The sequence below is a fragment of the Equus caballus genome, chromosome 2 (assembly GCF_041296265.1).
Source record: "Equus caballus isolate H_3958 breed thoroughbred chromosome 2, TB-T2T, whole genome shotgun sequence".
Taxonomy (NCBI): Eukaryota; Metazoa; Chordata; class Mammalia; order Perissodactyla; family Equidae; genus Equus; species Equus caballus.
In genome coordinates, this window is record NC_091685.1 from 87,077,829 (window position 1) to 87,094,066 (window position 16,238).

Here is a 16,238-nt window from a genome sequence, read left to right on the forward strand (position 1 = left end):
GGTTGGAATTCAGTAAATGCTTGAATCACTGAATGAAATCATTATCTGAGTCTCCGAATCTCTTCAGTTTGTTCTTTTTTTAAGCTAATGATTTTAACTGTTCACCTATTCTCATGTCACAAGCCCTATAACATCTTTGACCGACTCTTGTCTATGTTGTCATATTTCGGTCCTGAGCTTAACTAATGAAGCAGATGATATTCTTGTTTGCAGATGGTAGAAATAAGGATTGCAGAGATTGTGATTTGCTTATGATTTCACAGGTAGTGGTGGAGTTGAAAATTAAAATTAGTTTTCTGATTGCATGTTTCCTGGTTTTCACAGAAAACGTTCTAATGATAAAAGCAGTTTGATGGACAAGAAATTACTCTCAGTGTACTATGTGAGTTAAGGGAGAGCAGATTGGAAGGTGGGAGTACTTTAAATTCTTGTATGATGAGATGAAGGTCCTAATCTGGTGGAAAGAATGGAAATCATGGACATGAGAAGTTTTTTAGTCAACATTAATAGAATTTTGAGATTCTGATAGCCAGTAATGATGCACTGATGCCAGTCAAGTAGTTGAGGGAACCATTCCTTAGATAACAGTTATAAAATTTGGATAAAATATTCAAAGACAAACTCTAGCTACTTAAAAGCAACAGAAAATGACCAAAAGGAGGCAGAACCCAGATGAGAGGTTATCCTTTAAAGCCTGCAACTGCAATGTGTAAGAATTGTATATTTGTGGCTTTCTTGCATTTGGGTGCATCCTAGCCTCCTGTAGTTCCAGTGGCATGGGACAGAAGTTAGGGCTAACCAAGCAGCTGGAAATTTTCTGAGGGAAACCCTGGAAGCAAGATAAACGTTGAGCAGGTAAACAGAAACTGATGGGGTTTTTCCACAGCTCACCGCCATTACAAGCCATTAAAGGAAGTTCATCAGTATGAAGGGAAACAGCACCAGATGGCAAGTGCCATCTACAGGAAGGAATCAACATCAAAAATAGTAAATATGTGGGTAATTATAAAAACAATATATATTTTTATTAATTAAAAAAATTACCCATGATTAAAGCAAAAATTATAATACTGTATTGTTGGGTTTATTATATATATATATGAAAACAATAGCCTAGAGTTGGGGTATTTCTGGCTTAATTTGTAAATTTCTCTGATGTCAATATTGAGCATCTTTTTGTGTATTATTGACCATTTGAATATCTTCTTTGTTTAAGTATCTGGTGAAGAATTTGAGACTTGATATATTACACAATATTTAATATAACATGTCATGATAAGACTTATAGGACAAATTGACATGTTAATATTTAGTCTTCTCATTTATCAACATGGTATATCTTTCATTTTAGGTTATCTTTTAATTTTTCTCAGTAATATATGGCAGGTTTTTTTTTTTTTTTTAAAGGTAGTAAACTGACCTCTGTACCCATTAAGCAGTAATTCCTCATTTCCCCCTCTCCCAGGCCGTGGTAATATCTAATCTGCTTTCTATATCTGTATGAATTTGCCTATTCTGTACATTTCATGTAAGAGGAATCCTGGAGTATTTGTCCTTTTGGGCCTGGCTTATTTCACTTGGCATAATGTTTTCAAAGTTCTTCTATGTTATAGCATGCATCAGAATTTCATTCCTTTTTATGGTGAAATAATATTTCATTGTAATATACCACATTTTATCCATTCATCTGTTGATGGACACTTGAGTTGTTTCCACCTTTTGGCTATCCCACCTTTTAGCTGCATTGAAAATTGGCATACAAGTATCTGAGTCCTCTTTTCAGTTTTCTTGGGTACATACCTAGAAGTGGAATTGCTGGGTCACGTGGTAACTCTGTGTTTAGCTTTTGAAACTGCCGAACTGTTTTCCACGGTGACTTCACCACTTTACCACGTTCATCAGTTTACTACTAGTTTCTCCACATCCCTATCACTGCGTGTTATTTCCTGTTTGTAATACCTTTTTAAGGTAGATTCCTTAGGATTTTCTACGAAAACAATGGTATGTGAACAGAGTTTACTTCCTTTTTGATCTCTCTGCTTTTCTTTCTCTTACCTCTTTATGTTGGATTTCTACAGTATAAGATTGAATTTCTACATTCTTGCCGTGTTCCCAAACTTAGGGAGATTATGTTCAATATTTCACTATTAAATCTGTTGTTAGCCATAGGATTTCATAGATACCCTTTATCTGCTTGAGGAGGTTTTTTGCTGGGTGGGTTTGTTTGTCTGTTTTTAATCATTAATGGTATTTGATTTTGTCCACTGGCTTTTCTGCATCTATAGTTTTTCTTTTTTAAACTATTAATTGTTTATGTATATCACTGGATTTGGTTTGCTAAAATTTTCTCAAAGCTGAAAAGTGTCCTCTTTTCCTCTATTTTGTGTAATACTGGCATATATTTGTATGCCAAACATAGTTTGTATAAGACTGGCATATGTTTTCCTTAAATATTTGGTGGAATGCACCAGTGAAATCATTTTGGACAAGAGGTTTTTTTAAGGAAATTTTTGGATTTATGAATTAAATTTTTTTACTTGGCAGTATTGGTCTCTTTCATTTTTCACAATACTTTTCTGTTTGATTTATTTTGTTGAATTTGTTAGCACAAAGTTGTTTGTAAGATGTCCTAGTTATTTTTTTAGTGTTTGTAGGATCAGTGGTGATGTTTCCTCTTTGATTCTTGATGCTGACAATTTCTTTTCTTTTTTTCCCTATTAGTTTACTAGGGGTTTATTAATTTTTTATTATTTGCAAAGAACCAACTTTTGGAGATGATTTTCTCTATCATTTGTTTATTTTCTGTTTAATCGATTTTCATTTTTTTATTTTTTTATACTAACTTTTGATTTAATTACCTCTTCCTTCTTTTTGCTTCTCTCTTTTTTTTTTGTGGAGGAAGATTATCCCTGAGCTAACATCCACTGCCAATCCTCCTCTTTTTGCTGAGGAAGACTGGCCCTGAGCTAACATCCGTGTCCATCTTCCTTTACGTTATATGTGGGATGCCTGCCCCAGGATGGCTTGACAAGCAGTGCATAGGTCCACACCCAGGATCCAAACTGGCGAACCCTGGGCTGCTGAAGTGAGATGTGCAAACTTAACCACCGTGCCACCAGGCTGGCCCTCTTTTTGCTTCTTGTATTGAAAGCTTACTTCTTTCTTGTTTTCTAGTATAAACAGTTAAAGCTAAAGATATCCCTTTTTGTCCCCGTGTAGCTGCTTCCCACAAATGTTGATGTTACATTTTCATATTGTTCAGTTTAAAATATATTCTCATTTTTCTTGGATTTCTTCTTTGACCAGTGGATTATTTTTTTTTTTTAAGATTTTATTTTTTCCTTTTTCTCCCCAAAGCCCCCCAGTACATAGTTGTATATTCTTTGTTGTGGGTCCTTCTGGTTGTGGTATGTGGGACGCCGCCTCCACATGGTTCAATGAGCAGTGCCATGTCCGCGCCCAGGATTCGAACCAATGAAATGCTGGGCCGCCAATAGTAGAGCGCGCGAACTTAACCACTCTGCCACGGGGCCAGCCCCTGACAGTGGATTATTTAAAAGTATGTTGCTTGATGTTCCAGTGTTTTTGATTTTCTAGATTTCCTTTTATTTACAATTTCTGATTTAAATTTGTAGTCATAGGATAAACTATTATATCAAATCTTTGAAATTTATGGAGACGTGTTTATGGCCTGTTGTTGAATGAAGTTCACTTATAAACAGTGTTTACTCTGCAGTTTTAGGTTATAGGATTTTATAAAGGTGCATTAAGTCGTGTTGGATAATGTTCAAATCTTTAACCTTCCTGGTATATATATATATTTTTTTTGGTGGCTCAGTTGTTTTAGTAATTGCTGCTTACGTGGTTAATATATAACTGCAATATCATAATTATGCCTACGAAAATTAGCCTTAATTTGATAAAATCTAATGATACTGTCCATTTTTAAATCTTCCTAATTTCCTTCTAAAGTTTTTATAATTCCCACTGCTGTCTGCTGCTTTCCTTCTCCACCTAGTCCTGCCAGCCCAATCCAGGATCCAGGATTAATTATTGTATTTGGTTATCGTGGTTGTTTAATCTCCCTTAACCTGAAACGTCCCCTCACCTTTATTTTGTATTTTATGACACTGACTTTTTGAAGAATCCAGCCAGTTGCCTGGTAGAAAATCGCACATTCTCAATTTTTTCTGGTTGTTTCCTTGTGATTGGATTCAGGTTAAAACATTTTTGGCAAGACTGTAACATAGGTGATAGTGTATGCTTTTAAGTGTATCACACATACCAGTTTGCTTCATTGTTGATATTAAGTTTAATCATTTGCTCAAGGTGGTGATGGCCAGATTTCTCGAATATAAGGATGCTTTTCCCTTGTAATTTGTAAGTATCTGAGAGTGATACTTTGAGGCCATGTGAGTATACACTTTCCTTCCAAGTTTTCATCCAATGTTTTTATTATCTATTGATGATTCTTGCTTGAATCAATTATTACACTGAGTTTTAATGTTTATGGTACTTAAAAACATAAATTAAAAAATAGTTGTGGTATATCAAAATTTAAACTGTTAGACACTACTAGTATATTAACTTGTGCTGTTAGAGCAGCTTTTTAAAAGCATTTCCTGCTGTTTCTTGTGAACGTGTTGTCAATACCCTCCAGCAAAGAGCGCTAAGAACAAACTTGTAGTTAGACAAGTTGGGTTTATTACTGCTTGTAGCAAGGGAGAACACACACTGGGAAACCATGGGTAAGAGGGTGTTAGAAAGGATTTAAAGGATTTGAGCTTTGGTTAGGTGAATTGGAGGATGGTCCAAGGTAACAGGAGTTCGCTCTGGATTGGGTACTGTCAAAAAGCTAGAACAGTTTTATGATTTGATCTCTCAATAAATCTCATCTATAAGGCGGGCACAATATAATGAGACTAATGCTATAATTGTTAAAAAAGTAGCTCGTATTCACTCCTATTATCTGTGAGAGAGGGGTGTTTGGTGTTTTGTGTCTTAGATTTTGTCTGTGTTCAGATATGATTACAAGTGGTCTTGCTTTAGTCTTGATCCATCCTGGTCTGGGTGGCCTTGTCTGATGTTGATGTTTTGTGAAATTGTTTATGTTCAACGAAGTGCATCAAGGGCTAGCCAATAGTACTAGGCCAGTTCCCACATATTAGGAGCTGCTTTTCTCTTTCTCTTTGTCATTTTAAAGAAAGTTTGTAACTCATTGATGTTTTTTAAGAAAGTTTTTTCCACTGGATATAGTCTCTTACGTAAAGTTCTAAGAGTGATGACTCTACTGCATAGGTGAGGAGAGTGGAGGGTGTGGGCTCAGCTCAATGTGGACAAGACTCAGATACATGTGTAGTTTCTGTGTTCTTTTTGTGCTGTGCCTGTAATGTAAATGGTCATTTGTGTAGTTAATGAATTGGTAAGTATGTCTCATCTCAAGCATATTGTATTACAGATAATATTAGTACTAATTTTAAGTTTTGGGTATTTCTATTTTATACATTTATAGTAAGTTAACAATTGTTGGAAACTTAGTGATTTGGCTTTAGATTGAAATATTCCAGTATATCTTTAGAAATTTCTTATTCAGCCACTTGTCTTTATGTATCAGGATTTTCTTGATATGGTCTGACCAAAACAGTACAGAAATAAATTACTGAAACAGATAAAAATTCATGATTACATATTTTTATTTTTATTAGACAGGAACTTTGTTTTAATTCTCTTTGTGTAAGTAAATATAACTCATAAAATGATTTTACACTAATAATATTGTTCATACTTTTTAAAGATTGGAGCTCCATGTAAGATTTCATTTGGAAAGGGTTCCACTGGGGGAAAATGGTTGAGTATCACTATTTATACTACTAATAGTATAAAGTAAACATCTGTTTAGTATTGTTACTTGACATGGATGACTGGCTATTTAACTCAGAGTAAGTATAGTACATCTTTATTTATATAGTTATATGTATTTATATATAGTACATCCACAGATCTTGCTTTTGAGGATTTCTGGCTTCTCTGAATCCATTGTTATGAAATTAGCAATTCTTGCTCCAATATGATTAATAACCTTATGATAAAATATAAATTCCAGGGGCGGGCCCTGTGGCTGAGTGGTTAAGTTCGCATGCTCTGCTTCCCCAGCCTGGGATTTTGCCGGTTGGGATCCTGGGCGCGGACATGGCACCGCTCATTAGGCCATACTGAGGCGGTGTCCCACATGCCACAACTAGAAGGACCCACAACTAAAAAATATACAACTATGTACTGGGGGGATTTGGGAGGTGGGGTGCAACGGAAAGAAGATTGGCAACAGTTGTTAGCTCAGGTGCCAATCTTTAAAAAAAAAAAAATTCCATAGAATATTTTCTGGATAGTGAAACAGTTTAAAGTGTTTTTTGATATAACTGTTTTAATAATATATCATACACTTTGTTTTTTATGAAAGGAGCATATCATGACCATAGTTTTATTTTTGGATAACTTGGGGTTTCCAGTTTGAATCTCAGTTATTGTAGAGTGATGCCATTGGAGAGAGTTTGTGGTTTAATTCATCCCTGACTTTTAGAAATAGACATGTAGGTACCCTAGCCCATTCTTCTTCCCAGATTCCCTCCTTTCCCCCTCCTCTAATCCTATTAAAACCATCATTATCCTCTATTTTATATATATGGAAGAAGGTTCTGCCCTCCCCCCACCCATACCTATTATTATCCACAGGCAGTCATAAGGTGTTATTAGGGATTTATAAAGCATTACTTTCTCTAGTTTGTAGTGCAAAGAAAATTGGTGTATTTATTATAGTATTGACTGTGCTTTTTCAAACTATAATTCTTGCCCTGCCCACCCCCTGGTTTGGAATCACTGTTATATGAATATGAGGGCAGTCTGTCTGTGATATGACTCCCCATTTATCACCAGGGTTGACTGGATCAACTACTGTCTATAAAAATAATCTTGGGAATGACTGTTGGGTTTGCTCTTTGCATGTTTTGGCTACCCTTGTAATTAATTTGGCTATGGTACTGTAGTGCCTTATTTGCCCCCAAAAGTTGGACTAGTGACACCATCTTGCTTACTAGGCAGAAACTAGTGTAAAAATGGGCTCTTTGTTTTACTATAGAGTCAGCTGATATGATGATATTATCCCTCTGGCTTGACTATTTTTCTTATAGTATTAGTGATAGAATGAATGCTGTTTTAGGTAGTAAAGTCATGTTGTAGTCTGAATTAGCTGTACTATTTTGGCTAGTAACTTAGCAGAGAATACCACTTTCTTAGACAGCTCTCCTTACTTCTCATTTGGGGCTGTTTCTCTGTACCTTAGAGTGAATATGCAGAGAAAAAGAACTAGACCCTAATTTCCATAACTTAGATCACATCAGTTGGGGAATATTTTAATTGTGGTTGTCTAGCTATGTTAGTGCTGTATTGTTTTTGCTTTCAGTTATGCTACAAAGTGGAAAAGATTGAATTGCTTATCTATTTTTCATTATGTTGTAAAACTTTCTTGTGACCCATAGAGGTGAAGAAGTGATACAGCAAACTGAACATAGCTAGGGTGGTTTCCTAATTAAAAACTCCCACCCATCCTTGTTTTAGGGGCGAGGGTTAGTTTCTTGTCATATCCACACTGCAAGCAGTACTTACCTGTTAGAAGTAAGTTCACTCTTAATGGATCTGGTTTTTAGAGATGGGACTGTGGTAGCAAATCAGCATGAGAATATTACACTGTCATTTTTATTTTTTTTAAGTTGTTGGTTTTTTGTTTTTTGGGGTTTTTGTTTGCTGAGGAAGACCAGCCCTGAGCTAACATCTGTTGCCAATCTTCCTTTTTTTTTTTTTGTTACCTGAGGAAGATTAGCCAAGAGCTAACATCTGTGCCAATTTTCCTTCACTTTATATGTGAATCACCACCACAGTGTGGTTGACCAGGGGTGTTGGTCTGTACCTGGGATCCGAACCTGCAGACCTGGGTCTGTTGAAGTGGAGCATGCTGAACTTAACTACTGTGCCATGGAGCCAGCCCTGCTGTCCTATTTAAGTGAGCAAATGGGTGTTTATGAGATGGTGACTTGCCTAAGATAATATTACCTACTGAGAATTGTCTGACCTAGAGCCCGGATGTGTTGATTTCCTAATGGTGACTCTGCGCTATGCTGGATTATGCACAGCTGGATCATTCTTTTTAGTTGAGCTCAAGTAAGATGATACATATCTTTTACTTTTTGAGAGTTAAAAATTGAAAAGGCAAGTCAAAAATTTATTAGAGACTTTCTTGGAAGGTGAAAATAAATGTGCCACCTCACTACTAAAGTTTATTTTTGACCACTGTGTCAATCTGCGTAGAAAGTTTATTTTAAACATCAGATTACAAGAGTTTTCTGAACTTTCTCTCTCTTTTTTGTAGGGTTGGGGAGGATAGGAGTGGTGGAGAAATCCATTAGAAACTGAGTACCACTGTCCTTTTCTTTTACCTTCTAACCAGAATTCTTTCCTAAATTCCACACTTAGCATCTGTGTTCCAACACCAATTCTCTGACACCAGCTGGGTGTCCTACAATTCAATTCAATTTGGGCACAAACTACCCATAGTTAGTGTCATATCCCACAAGTTAAGGGCACAATTGTCTCTCTCTCTTTTTTTCTTGGTGAGGAAGATTTGCCCTGAGCTAACAACTGTTACCAATCTTCTTCTCTTTTTTTTTTTGCTTGAGGAAGGCTAGCCCTGAGCTAACATTCATGCCAGCCTTCCTCTGTTTTGTATGTGGGATGCCTCCACAGCATGGCTGATGAGTGAAGTATGTCCATGCCCGGCATCTGAACCTGAAAACCTGGACACCAAAGTGGAAGACTGGCTCCCTAAAAGCATAATTCTTCAATACTGACAGTAACTTCTTGGAGTTAAGTGTCATATCCCTCAAGTTAAAGGGCAAGTTGCCTAACAACATTGTCTTTACTTTGGATGCCAACCACAAGTGGGGTCCCCGGGCTACCTGTACTTCTGTCTGACCTGGCTATAAATTCAGAGGTTTCTACAGCTAGCCTTCAGGTTGGATAATTCACTAAAATGATTCACAGAACTCACTGAAAACTCTGTACTTAGGATTACACTTTTATTATAAAGGATCTCAGGTGCAGCCAAATGGAAGAGAGGAATAGGGCAAAGTCTAGGATCGGGGTGGGGCCACACAGATTTTTCCATGCCCTCTCCTAATAGTATCTATGCATGCCACCCTCCCACCATATCGATGCCTCTGCCAACAAGGTAGATCCCTTGAGCCTTGATGTTCAGTATTTTTATTGAGGCTTCATTATGTAGGGATGGTTGATTAAATTGTTGGCTTTGTGGTTGAGCTCAATGTCTACCCCATCCTCCCTTGCTGGAGATTGAGAGGTGGGGCTGAAAGTTTTTCTGGTGACCAGCCCCCATCCTAAAGCCATCTAGACACTACCATGAGTCATCTTGTTAGCAGAAGCTCAGGTATGGTTGAAAGGGGCTCTGACAGAGTTAGTGTCAGAATTGAAGAATTATGCCTTTAATTTTTTCATTCTGACACAAGCTCTGGTTAGTTCGTGTCAGAAGTGAATTGAATAGTAGGATACCTAGTTGGTGGCAGAGAATGAGTAATAAAAGACACTCCTATCGCTCAAGAAATTCCACAGATTTTTGAATCTGTGCCAGGAAGTGGGGCCAAAAACCAAATATGTATATGTATTTTTAATTATACTACAGTATCAGTGTAACGTCTTTTATCTTTTGAATTGTTTTTGGGATTCTTAACTTTGTCTCCAGACTGTTTGTTAGGATTCTACCAGAGAAATAGGTTTCAGAATTTAATTTCTCTGCTTCATTTCCATGTAATTCCTCCCTCCCCTTTCCACTTTTCCAGGCATCACTGATTTTACTTTCTGTCACTATAGGTTAGTTTGTACTTTCTATATAAGTAGATTATACAGTGTCTCCTCTTTTCTCTGGCTTCTTTCTCCATCTCAATAAATTTGAGATTCATCCATATTGTTAGATGAACTATCAATACTTTGTTCCTTTTTATTGTGGAATACTATTCCATTTTTGGATATAGCACAATTTGTTTTTCATTTACATATTGCTGCACTGGGTTGTTAACAGTTTTTGCCTATTACACATGAAGCAGCTACAAACATTTGTGAGCATTTTTTTATGTGGGCATGTCCTTTCGTTTTTCCTCTGAGTGGAATAATGGAGTCATATAGTAGGTATATGTTTACTTTTATAAGAAACACAAGTCTTAGAAAACTGCTTGCAGGTTTTTCCAAATTTGTCTTGCCTTTTCATGTTTTGCTAGTGTCTTTTGAAGTTCAAAAGTTTTTTGTTTTGACGAAGCCTAGTTTAAATTTTTTTCTTTTATATTTCATGCTTTTTGTGTTGTATTGTGGTAGGTTGAATAATATCCCCATCCTTCGAAGATGTCCATGTCCTAATTTTCAAAACCTGTGAATATCGTGGCTAAAAACTTTGCATGTGTGATTAAGTTAAGGATCTTGAGATGTGGAGATTATCGTGGATTATCCAAGTGGGCCCAGCTTAATCACAGACTCCTTATAAGAGGGAGGTAAGAAGGTCAGGGCAGAAGAAAGAGATGGGAGACTGAAGTAGAGGTTAGAGTGATGCACTTTGAAGATTGAGGAAAGGACCATGAGCTAGGGAATTCAGGCAGCTTTCTAAAAGTTAGAAAAGGCAAGGAAACAAATTATTTTCTAGAGCTTCTAGAAAGAACACTGGCCTGCCAACACTTTGATTTTGGCCCAGTGAAACTGACCTTGGACTTCTGATCTCAAGAACTATAAGATAATACATTCATGTTGTTTTATGCGACCAAATTTGTGGTAATTTGTTACAGCAGCCATAGGAAGCTAATACAGATTTTGGCACTTAGAACTTGGGGTGCTGCCGTAACAAATACCTAGAAATGTAAAAGTGCCTTTGAAATTGGGTAATGGGTGGAATTATGAGGAGCATGATAGACAAAACATAGATTGCCTTGAATGTACTGTTGGTGGAAATATAAATGTTAAAGACTGTTGGTGAGCCCTCAGAAGGAAGTGAGGAGCACAGGAGAGAAAACCTGTATCATCTTAGAGAATACTTAAATCATCATAAACCGACTTCGGTAGAAATATGGACGTTAAAGGGGCTGAAGGACTCAGAAGAGAGTAGGGAGTATCGTGAAGAAAGCCTATAGCTTCTTAGAGAAATACCTAAATACCTAAATTCATAAACAGAATTTTGATGGACATATGAATGTTAAAGGTGCTGCTGGTGAGGGCTCCAAAGGAAATGAAGAACATGTTATTGGAAACTGGAGTAAAGGGAATGCTTGTTGGATGGTAACAGAAAGCTTATTTGAATTCTGTCCTATAGTTATATTCTCTATTATGTCTTGCCTTGGTATAGTAGCAGTCATTTGTGTATAAATTTGCTCTTCTATTATGTGCATGCATAAAGTACTTTAGTTCTAATTAAAGTGACAGATTTGTGTTTTTATATAAATTAAATTTGTATTTTAATAAAATAGTATTCTTCAGAGCAAACATCTTAGTAGACTATATATATTTGAGATGTCATTATCACTAAAGTCTTTTTGCAGTTTTTCTTTGAATAAATGGGTATGTAAAAGTAATTTGCTATAGACTTTTAATTTCTGGATTTTACTGATGACTTTAAAAAAAACCAAACTATTTTTAAAAACATATTTTGAACTAAAATGGTTATTAAAAAAACACATACATTAGTTTTATTTAGATATGCTTATTGGTTATTGGAGAAAATTATTTAGAAAGTGGAAGTGCAATGTTAGAATAATTTTAAATGATAGCTTTTGTTAATGGTTATTATTTATTAATGTGATAAAAATTATGAATATCTGTACATTCAGTCTTTATCCTGTTTTTCCAAATCTTTTTCTTCTGTATTCTAAGTTTTCTTGTTTTTTTTTGGAAGGAGGATATATAAAACAGTAATCATTACTATGTTTTTAACCGTTGCTAAGTTGAAAACCAGTGTTTTAGTTTAAAACAAAATTTAGTGCTATTTAAGTGTGGAATTCCTAAATATTATAGTTCCCTCTTCTGTCTTTTCAGAGCTATTGCACCATGTTAAATTTTTCAAATTAATTTCAACAAGTGTTCGAAAATCACCGATAGACCTAAATCTGCTATTTGATTCTCTGGAGTAAGAAGGACTCCTCTGCCTGCTACCTATATCTCTAGTATTTCTGTTGAGGGTGGAATTTGAAATAGTCGTTATCGAAAGTTATTTGTAAGAAATATGAGAGACTGGGGTACAAAGTAAGAGGAACAGTGAAGAAGCATGCAGGCAGTTTCAGAGTATAGGACAGCTAACATGTTTGTGCAAGTCAGTGGCATGAAAAAGAGGGGCATGAGGAGTTGTTCCCGAGTAAAAGATCTAAGAAATGTAGTAGCCACATACAAAGAGTGGTTCTTGTTAGGATTCTGTTTAGATCAAATTACCTAGAGAAGACATTTTTGAGACAATCTTGGAAATTTGAGTATTAACTGATATTTGTTAATATCATGGAAACTTAATTTGCTGAGTGTGATATAGTGATTATGTAAGGCAATGGCAAAATTATTTAAAGATACATGATGTGTGTGGTTAGAGGAGGGAGTGACATGATGACTGGGATTTACTTTAAGATACCTAAAAAACAAAAAAGAATAAAAGGCAAATATAGCATATTGGTAATATCTTGAATAAGTGTTGAATGTAGGTGATGAGTAGATAGGAATTGAACGTACTCTTCTCTCTAGTTTTATATATAATTGAAACAGTTTCATTTAAAAAATTTGGTTTTCTTGTTCACTGACCACGTTTTTGCTGCCACTGCTCCTCTCCCAACATTTAAAAAAAATTCTTTAATCTTTAAAAAGTATTTATATTTCTAATAAGAAAACGAGGCTTTTGCTGGCTATTTCATCCTTCCTTCTATTTTTTTTTCTCCTTAGCGGTTATCACCGTCTACTAAGGTAAATATTCATTTTGTTTGTTGTGTGTCTTCTCCCTCGAAATATAAGTTCAATGAAGGCAGGAGGGATTTTTATCTGTTTTGTGCGTTGCTGCATCTTCATACCTATACCTGCCTAGCACATGGTGGTGCTTAGTAAATAGTCGAATGAGTGACTGAGTGAATGGGAACCAGAGGTCTTGAAGACTGAGGACATGGCATTTGACCAAAGACAGAACCAAGGAGAACCCCTTTGAAAGTTAATCCTGTGTGACTTTAGGGGAAAATGTGGGCTAGTACATAAAAATTTAAGGGGATAATAAGCCATCTCTGCCCCATTTGACTGTAAAGCCTTGATATATCAAAGATTCAACATATTCTCAGCAATAGGAATAGCTTTAAAGTAAGTTATTATACTGTAATTTCTCTAGGTGTCTTTCATATAGTCTTAAAAGTTTCACCCCCAATCACCTATTTATTACTGAAAAGCAGTCCCTTCTTGAGATTTATTTTGTTTAACGTTTATGTATTTCTTCTCAGGTAAAAAGTTATTTAAAACTTAATGATCTTGTACAGGCAAGATGAATTTTAGAAACTGTTCTTATGGTTTCTTTTGATATTAAAAAATACGTAATCTCACATTTTCCCTTTTCCTAACAGTGGATTTTCTCTCTTTTCCAATGTATATGTGTTTACTAGCTAGATTTTAATATCTTGCTGCGTGGACATCATAGTTAGCAGTTCTCTACTACCTTAAAAAGATAGATGTTAGTTCTTAACAATACTGTGAGACACAGCTGATAATAATTGTACTCAGTAGTTAAGATGGCTGAAAGTTGAGTATTAAAAATGACAGTGAGGGATTGGCCCAGTGGTGTAGTGGTTAAAATGTTTGCGTGCTCTGCTTTGGCGTCCCAGGGTCCATGGGGTCAGATCCCGGGTGCAGACCTACACACTGCTCATCAAGCCATGCTGTGACAGCATCCCACATACAAAATAGAGGAAGGTTGACACAGATGTTAGCTCAGGGATAATCTTCCTCAAGCAAAAAGAGGAAGATTGGCGACACGTTAGCTCAGGGGCGACCTTCCTCACCAACAAAAAAATAAGGGAAAATTCAGAAATATTTGATATTCTAAAATGAATGTTTTTAGAATCACTGCTTTTAAAATTATTGAACTCCTTTTCATAACCAAAAGCTATAAGCCTTGAGTTAAGGAAAAATGTAATCAAAAATTTCTAGTGAGTCTCAATTTCATTTGATCTTGGGGCCCTTTTACACTCTTAAATTTATTGAAAACCCCAAGGAGCTTTCATTTATTTGGGTTATATCTCTCAATATTTATCCTATTAGAAAGTAAAACTGATGTGTTAAAAGCATTCATTTATTAAACTCACTTAAAAATAACAGCTAATTACATGTTTATACAATTAACATATTTTGGGTGAAATAGCCATATTTTTCTGAAACAAAAAATTAATGAGAAAGATGATATTGTTTTACATCTCTGCAGATATTTAAAGTCTGGTTTAGTAGAAGACAGTTGAATTCTTATATCTTCTTCTACTTCCAATCTGTTATGATATTACGTACCATGTAGTCTGAGAAAAACTTCACTGTATGCTTATGAGAGATCGCGAGTGAAAAACACAAATAGCGTCTTAGTATTCTGAAAATAATTTTGATCTCATAGACTCCATGTCAGGGTCTCAGAGACCCCCAAGATACACATTTTGAGAACTGCTGGAATCATTTCTCACTTGGATACTCTATGTGGGAATATAGTTTTTAAATGAGAGAATATTTTTAAAAAATATGATAGTGTCAATTGGATAAGTTTCTGTTTGATATGTTTTACTTTAGGGGAACTATTGCAGCTTGTGCTTACTTATGTGTATAAATTTGAGCATTGAGGAAGGATGCCCTGACCCTCAGAGTTGTGTATGTAAATTTCACATCCTTTAAACTATCATGTAATAGAATGGCCACCTTATTTCTTAGAGAAGTAGAAATTAATTCAATAGAAATAGATTGTTAAGTTTTTTAAAACAAGCTTTTTGATATTTAGAGTTACTTGCAATTCAGGGGGAAAGCAGAACCTTTAAATACACTTAATTTATTAAAAAAATCATGATGCTTAATTGTCATTATTGAGCAAATATTAGTGTTGTTTCCTCTTTTTAGACATATCTATAGCTAGACAATTAAAGATAAATATTAACTCTTTTTTTCTAAACAAGATTATCTTTCTTTTTATGATAGTTTGTAAAGCTTTGTCTTTGTTGGTTTGCCTTCTACCTCCATCTGTATGCAACCTAAGAATCAATAGTACATTAAATTAGCTGATGTGGATGGAAAAATAATAAATAATGAAAATAGCCCTTATTACTTACATTCTCTTATAGTTATAACTAATATAAAATCCAGAGGGTATTGGTGGGGGGATGAGGGGGATGAAGCCTTACACATCAAGTTGTTTCACAAGTAATCTGTACTTTTGGATCTTTTATTTTATAGTTTTGATTACAAACAACATTGATGCTGAGTAGCCAGTAAAGTAAATTACTTTCATTAATAGCAGTATGCACGGTGGGCATTTTTATTGATGCTTGTCTGTAGTATTAGACACAATGACTTATTTACAGGCTTTTGTTAATTATAAAGCTAGTAAAAATCTCAAGTTGTTATGGGCATGCTATACATTTGTTGACAATATAAATTGTATGGGGTTTTAATGCTCGATACATTGTTCTTACATTAGGATGATATATTAATTTTTTCATTCCCTCTGTTAGCTTCTCAATCTTGCACAGTTGCTAAGAGGAGTGCATCAACAGCAATAAGACCGTTTCCCTCAACGTGTCTGACATGCATCTGAAAATGTGACAGAGGAGAGCTGTAGCCAGATTTTAGAAGTTCTTTCGTTAAATCATATAAGAAACTTAAACTGATAGTATTTCACATTTTCCACATAATATGCTCTTTTGATGAGTAACTGTGTAGCAGCAGCACAGGAAAAGCAGAGTTCTTGGCAATACCAGCTCAATTGCATCTGCAGATGAGGATTTAAAATTCTATGCAGCAGACAGTACCTCCAGCAGGCGAGTAAAAGGTTACTGCATTGTTTTGCTTGTTTGTTTCCATAGCCTTTATCTAGAAAAGATTTTTTAAAAAAAATTCAATGTGAACTGCATGCCTGTTTTTAGATATTCTGGAAATTG

At 35.4% G+C, this 16,238-nt stretch overlaps 1 protein-coding gene across 5 annotated transcripts in view; it reads left to right on the forward strand.

The window, feature by feature from the left end:
• FBXW7 (F-box and WD repeat domain containing 7) overlaps nucleotides 1-16,238 on the forward strand; it is a 220,833-nt gene that overhangs the window by 79,956 nt on the left and 124,639 nt on the right.